The 6,102-nt window shown below is 41.1% G+C and overlaps 1 pseudogene; it reads left to right on the forward strand.

The window, feature by feature from the left end:
- The first annotated feature begins 410 nt into the window (after positions 1 to 410).
- Positions 411 to 5,872, forward strand: LOC112408502 (uncharacterized protein C2orf78-like; annotated as a pseudogene).
- Positions 5,873 to 6,102: the final 230 nt, after the last annotated feature.

Raw genomic sequence — 6,102 nt, forward strand, 5'->3', positions numbered from 1 at the left:
AATTACAAATGGGACAATAGTAGTCAATTACTATTTGTATAAATAAAAGATATAAGTTAGCACAACCTAGTTGACAAACCTACAACTAGGCACATTCAATTTGGTGCTAAGTCATAAAATATTCTTTTGCAATTTATGAAAAATATCCAATAGGCATGTTATAGCCAAAAACTACAAATGATACAAATATCTATAGACATGACAATATACAAATTGTGATATAAATCTATTAGAAACTAGAAAATCTATGTTGGTCGTATAGTTCCAGCTTGCTAAAAGATACAGGCTTTGGGTGGGAACACAAAAAAATCCAGTCCTGGCCATACCGGGGTTTCCAGAAAGCATGGGAACTAACAAAGAGTAGGTCTCTGGATGGGAGTGGGTCCAACATGAGGTGAAACAATGCCTCAATGGGTATGTAGTATGCTGGGGTGGAAAATATAGGAGCAAGGGATATTTGGAGAACAGACAGCTAAGTATTTGACACTAAGAAAATCTACCAGTATCTCATACGGCCTCAGGTATCATGAAAGGGTTTGAGGGATTCCAGTATTTAATTAAATCAAAATGTGACAATGGGAGGAATTAAGGACAGCCTCAGGGGTAGACGAACTGGGGATGTTACACCAAGACATGTCTCCAGTTAACTTGATGGGTTCAAAATGCAGGAAGTGGGTATATGGGACAAGACAATACCCTAACTGTAAGAATAAAGGTTTAGGCCAGGGTAGGGCCTCATGTTCCTAAGTGTTGAAATAGAGCTCTTTAGTTTCTTCCTCGTACATGTAAGATTCTTTTAGAAGTTAAGATGATGCTGAGTCTGCAAGCTAAAGTTAAATGGCTGGAACTAGGGAGAGAAAATAAGTTACATAGGCTTGGAACCAGGAAAAGCCTAACTAAGAGTTTGCCTAACTAAATACAATTGAATGCTAGAACTGAATATTTTAATATGTAAACATTTTACTGATACCAAAATGTGTCTTACCACACTCCCCACAATCTCACACAGCCCACCCTAGCCTGCAGTAGCTAAGGGTCCCTTGATTTCCATGGAAATATAGAGAAAGGAGACACTGATCTGGCTTACAGGTATTTAGTAAGTTGTTAGCCTCACATCACATACTAGTATCATGTAAGTAGGCCATCTGAAGTAGGAAGCTTAGGGGAAAAATCTTGAAAAACACTTAAAAGCTTAAGCCACATCTCTATACTACAACACCTTTCACAATTTCATCTCAGATAAGCATCATCCCCGTCAGTTAAAGAAGTCGTATCTCATAATAAGAAAAACAGGCCTTAAAATTAAATGTGTGTCTTTGGAGGTCCCATCTATGGGATATCTTCCTGATACTAGAAAAGCCCCAGAAAGATCAATCTTTGCACCCCTCCCTGAAAGCTTACCACCAAGGAAAATGACTAGATCCATAGATTTCCTCCCTCAAACCAGCTTACCTCACATATAAATCATTAGCAACTCAGCCTTTACTCACATTATCACAGTCACAAGAGTGGTTAGGGAGCAAAGCACTAACCACAGGAACTAAAAAGCTACTCAGACATCCTCTGGTGTTGTCTCCTCATCCCTTGTATCTGCAGTTGATGTTTCCTCTTCTTCTCTGGCCATGTCAGGTAAGAAAAGAAACTTTTTAAAGTTTATTGTTAGATTTATTTTGCCCCTAAATTTACTAGTAGATTCAAAATAACACGAAATAATGAGGGAAAGTATTGAACTAGAAGTCTGGAGACCTCATTTCAGTTTTGACTTTGGCATTTACTATCTGCGTGACTTTGGACAAATCATTGACTGTCTCACAAAGCCTGATATTTTCCTTATCTGTTACGTTAGGATACTACATTGGTTGATCAACGGTCCAGTGGTTAGGATTCAGTGTTTTCACTGCCAGGGCCACGTGGCGCAGCAAAAAAGAAAAAATTCCACATTTACCTAGAAACATATTGTGGAGTCTTTTCGATGTTCTTATATTTGAAAATCATTTTTTAATTGGATTCTAGTGATGATTTTTTTTAGGTTTTGGAATTTCACCTACTTGGATGTTGAAGATGATTATAATCTAAGTACTAGGAAAAATACAAAAAACTTCTTGATACTTTTTAAGCTTCTTTTCTGCTTATTATATATTTCTATTCTTTGAAATATATATTTCAACCAGGCTGAATACCTGTTACATGCTGGGTAAAATATGAATGAGCACAATAACGAAATTCTTTTACACTTATTATTTTGCTGTCTGCTTTGTACCAGTTTTCACTGAAATACTTGTCTGCATATATTGTGGCTACCTATACATTCAGATCGATTGAATTTTGTTGCTTTTTATGCATTTTTACTGATATATCTTCTCTGTCTCTATGTATTGGCTAGGAATTCTTTCAAACAAAGATAAATTCTTTCTTCATCGTGTTTTTCTTTAATAGTATTCACTAAAACACAGTGGGCAAAATTCACTTTCATAACATTGCATGTATGGTACAGAATGTCATTTGTTAGTAAACTCATTGTGCTTTGATACTTGCCCCATACCCGAGTTTTCATAACTATGTATTTCTTTTTCATTACATAATATGTTTTTCATGAGTTTTCTGTGTCTTTCTAGAACTTATTGTAACTTCCTCCATATAAATCACACACAATATATCAGTTTATTCATGTATTAATTATTACTGCTATCATTATTGGTGGTGGTATTACAACCAATTTACAGATGAGTAATCTGAAGTAATCAGATAACATTTTTCTTTCCAAAACACTTAAGAAATTCATTTTGGAATAATCATTTTGAGGTTGAATGAGAAACCAGGCTTGAAGAGAGTAAAAATGACTCTTTAAATTTACCAGTTGGACTGAGCTATATGTGAACTCTAGGTAATAGCGTGAGAACTGCACAAGCAAAGTGAGACACTGAAGATTATAATCGTAATAGTTGTACTGTTTTCTAACGAACAAAAAAACTGCCTATAGTATAAGTTCTATTTCTCCTGCTTTCTGGCAGTATCATCCTGGCAGTAGCGTCCTGCCAAGGAAGTCAGGATACTTAGGTTCTGAAACCTGGTAAGGATACTAACATAATGAGAGAACTTGAACAAGTCAACCCGACCTCTCTGAGCCTCAGTTTCCTTCCTCATGAAATGAGACTGTGAAAATAGAAGTTCTCTAAAGACCTCCTAGTTCTAAAATGTTTCCAGTCTAGGAAACAGCATAGAAGTCAATACTAGTGCAGGCTGAAGGGAAAGATAGGGCATGGAGAAGGTTGCTTCCAGCCTAGAGAACAATGTCTGAATAATACCACTTGGGTCTTCTGCCCATCTGTGCCCAACATGGGAGCACAGGCAGTTAATACAGAAGAGTATAAAACTGCTCAGTCCTTACAACCATCATAACGGTCTGATTTTTGGTTTCTCAGTAAGTATTGACGTTAGAGGTGTCCTGATAGCAAGAACCTTAAGATAATGCTGCTCCTCAAACATAGTGAGAATTTATCAATCTCCCTGATTTTTTCATTACCCTCTTGTTCTTACAGAAAATTTCCAAAATCCACCTGTACTTAGAACTCTAAATTCTCTGCAGCACTCTCTTCCTGTGGTGAGCAATGCAACTTCCCTAACAGGAAGTGTCTGCAACTTCTCCAGAGTCTCTCCTCCTGTCATCAGTTCGGCATCACCTACTGGTACCTCCTTCCGGACACTCATGTGTAGTGCCTACCTTCACCAACAGTCTAGCACAACTATGTTATCTGGAGTCACTGACCAGAGCCAGATCTCCACTTCAGCTGCTTCCTATCCAGGGGTTCTTGACTGGGACATCACAGGAAGCACTGAAAAGAATTCTTCTTCACTCGGAGACTTTACTCTGGCAGTCACTGACCCCCACACAGCTGCTTCCTCCATGTTTATGGCAGCCCAGTATGATAAAACTGCAGGCACCAATAACATGGTCCCTCTATATCCATTACTTTCTGCCAGGCTTGCTCAGGGAACACCATCTCAAATTCCAAATCAGGGACACAGCCTGTCACTTCCCTACCAGGAAGGAAGCCAGGTATATTATTATAACCAAGGCACATTGAGGTCTTTACTGTATGGAGAACTTGGATACTGCCTGCAATCCTATGGCTCTGTGTCATACACATGAAGTAGGGCCTCTGTGCAACCAGAAATGGTAATGGTACTGAGGAAGATTCAGCCCACAAATATCCAATCACCAGCTTCCACCTCTGGAATGTACTACCCTGTGTCTGCTCAACCCATCACCGAAACAAGTTTTCAAGAAATCCCTGATATTCACCAGACCCTGGGCTGCACTGATCCCCTCAGCCAAGAGGAGCAGCCTGGATCTGAAAATGCTGATCTGGGAAAGAACAGCCTGAGTCTTGAGGACCTAGGGACACCTGAAAATGGGATGGAATATAGCAGTGGTTTTCCAGACGTTACTACACTGGCGGAGGGTATTCACCTTCCCCAGCTCTTTAATTCTTTGAAAGATCTTGATCAACCCAAAGGTCCCAACACAATCAAAGCCAAAGACAACAGAGCCACTAAGGTGAATCAGGTGCAGGAAAAGCCAAGTGTCATAAAGTTTCCCTCTGATCAAACCAGGAAGAACAAACATAAAGCCTCTGAGCCTATTAGTGGTGCTCCCAAGGCTAAAATCCAGCCAAGGAATCCAGAGTGCCTGTTAGGGAGAGAAGTGGTTCTATGCAATGCTGCAGTCAGTGACTGGGCTCCTGTGAACATGGCCAAGGATTCTAAACGCAAACCTCAGAAAGCTGCATCCAGAAAGATCAGCAAAACGAAGAGCCATGGGCAGGAAAAGACCAAAAGCACCAGAGGAAGGAAGAAGGCTGAAGAGAATAAGCAGTCAGGGAACAAAGTCAAGGCAGAAGAGAAGTCAACAATTCCCCAGACAAAGCAAAAGCAACACCAAATTGAGCTTATCCAAGAGAGCATTAAAAAGCCTCGAACCTCCCTAGGCATGCGCATGCTGGAATCTGTGAAAGTTTTTCATGCACTGGGGAAGAAGAATGATAAGAAAACTGGTCTCTCTTCTTGTCGGGTCTTGGGAAATTCAAGCAACACTAAAGACCCCCAGCCACCCCAAGCATCCAGCCATGGCGGAATACCCCACGTGAGGGTAAGGGTCCTGAGAAAGCTCAAGTCGAAGCCCAGAAACCAGACAGCAGTGCTGAAAAAGAGTGTGCATCTCCATCCTAGTATGAGCTGTTGCCTCCTAGGAAGGTCAAAGTTGATACCTCAGCCTTTTTCTGCCTGGGAAATGCCTCAAGCTCGACCTGCTCTTCGGAGGGCACAGTCTCTGGCCTCACATCGGCCTGCTGTTGCTGACCGTGCCCACCCTGCTTCTACTAACTCAGCTCAACCTGCTGCAGTCAGTTCTTCCCAGCCAGCTCCTGCCTCTTTGCCAGGTCCTGCCAAACCAGCTCAGCCAACTGTGACCAACCCAACCCAACCGGGTTGGACCGACCATACACAGCCTAGTGTCCCTCAGTCTGCAGCTCCTAGGCCTGCACCCTACAAAAATTCATCTTGCACTTCTCTCCAGCGGGAGCCTGTTCACCCTGCTGTGACTAAGCGCCAGTCCCCAGCCAAGCTCCAAACCCCATTTCTACTCCAAGACTTCAGCAAGCAAACAATTCCATGGAGGGAACGCAATGTTCCTGAGACAGCAATGTCAAAGCCCATTGAACAAGAGCAGAGGCCAGAGCGGGAGGCCATGAAGAGGCGGGCCCAACAACAACGTGAGAATGCTGCCAAATACACCTCTTTGGGTAAACTGCAATTTTTCATTGAGAGGGAATAAGAAATGGAAATTGCTGACCACTACAGATATTTAAAGTAACATCTGCTAGGATTGTTGGTGCCACATTGGGGACCCGCTGTTCTTCCATATATAGATAAGATAGGCATAAATTTATTTATATTGGTATATTGTAAAACTATAAAACTGAATAAAAATGTAATAGAATTAATAGATGAGTAATAACCCTTTTTAATTTTGAGATGCTGCTAACTGTGGTGTGTTTTTTTCTTTTGTTTTGTTTTGTTTTTGATGGGGTTGGAATGAAAGTC

Source organism: Neophocaena asiaeorientalis, unplaced genomic scaffold (genome assembly GCF_003031525.2).
Source record: "Neophocaena asiaeorientalis asiaeorientalis breed wild unplaced genomic scaffold, Neophocaena_asiaeorientalis_V1.1 scaffold545, whole genome shotgun sequence".
In the NCBI taxonomy this organism is placed as follows: domain Eukaryota; kingdom Metazoa; phylum Chordata; class Mammalia; order Artiodactyla; family Phocoenidae; genus Neophocaena; species Neophocaena asiaeorientalis.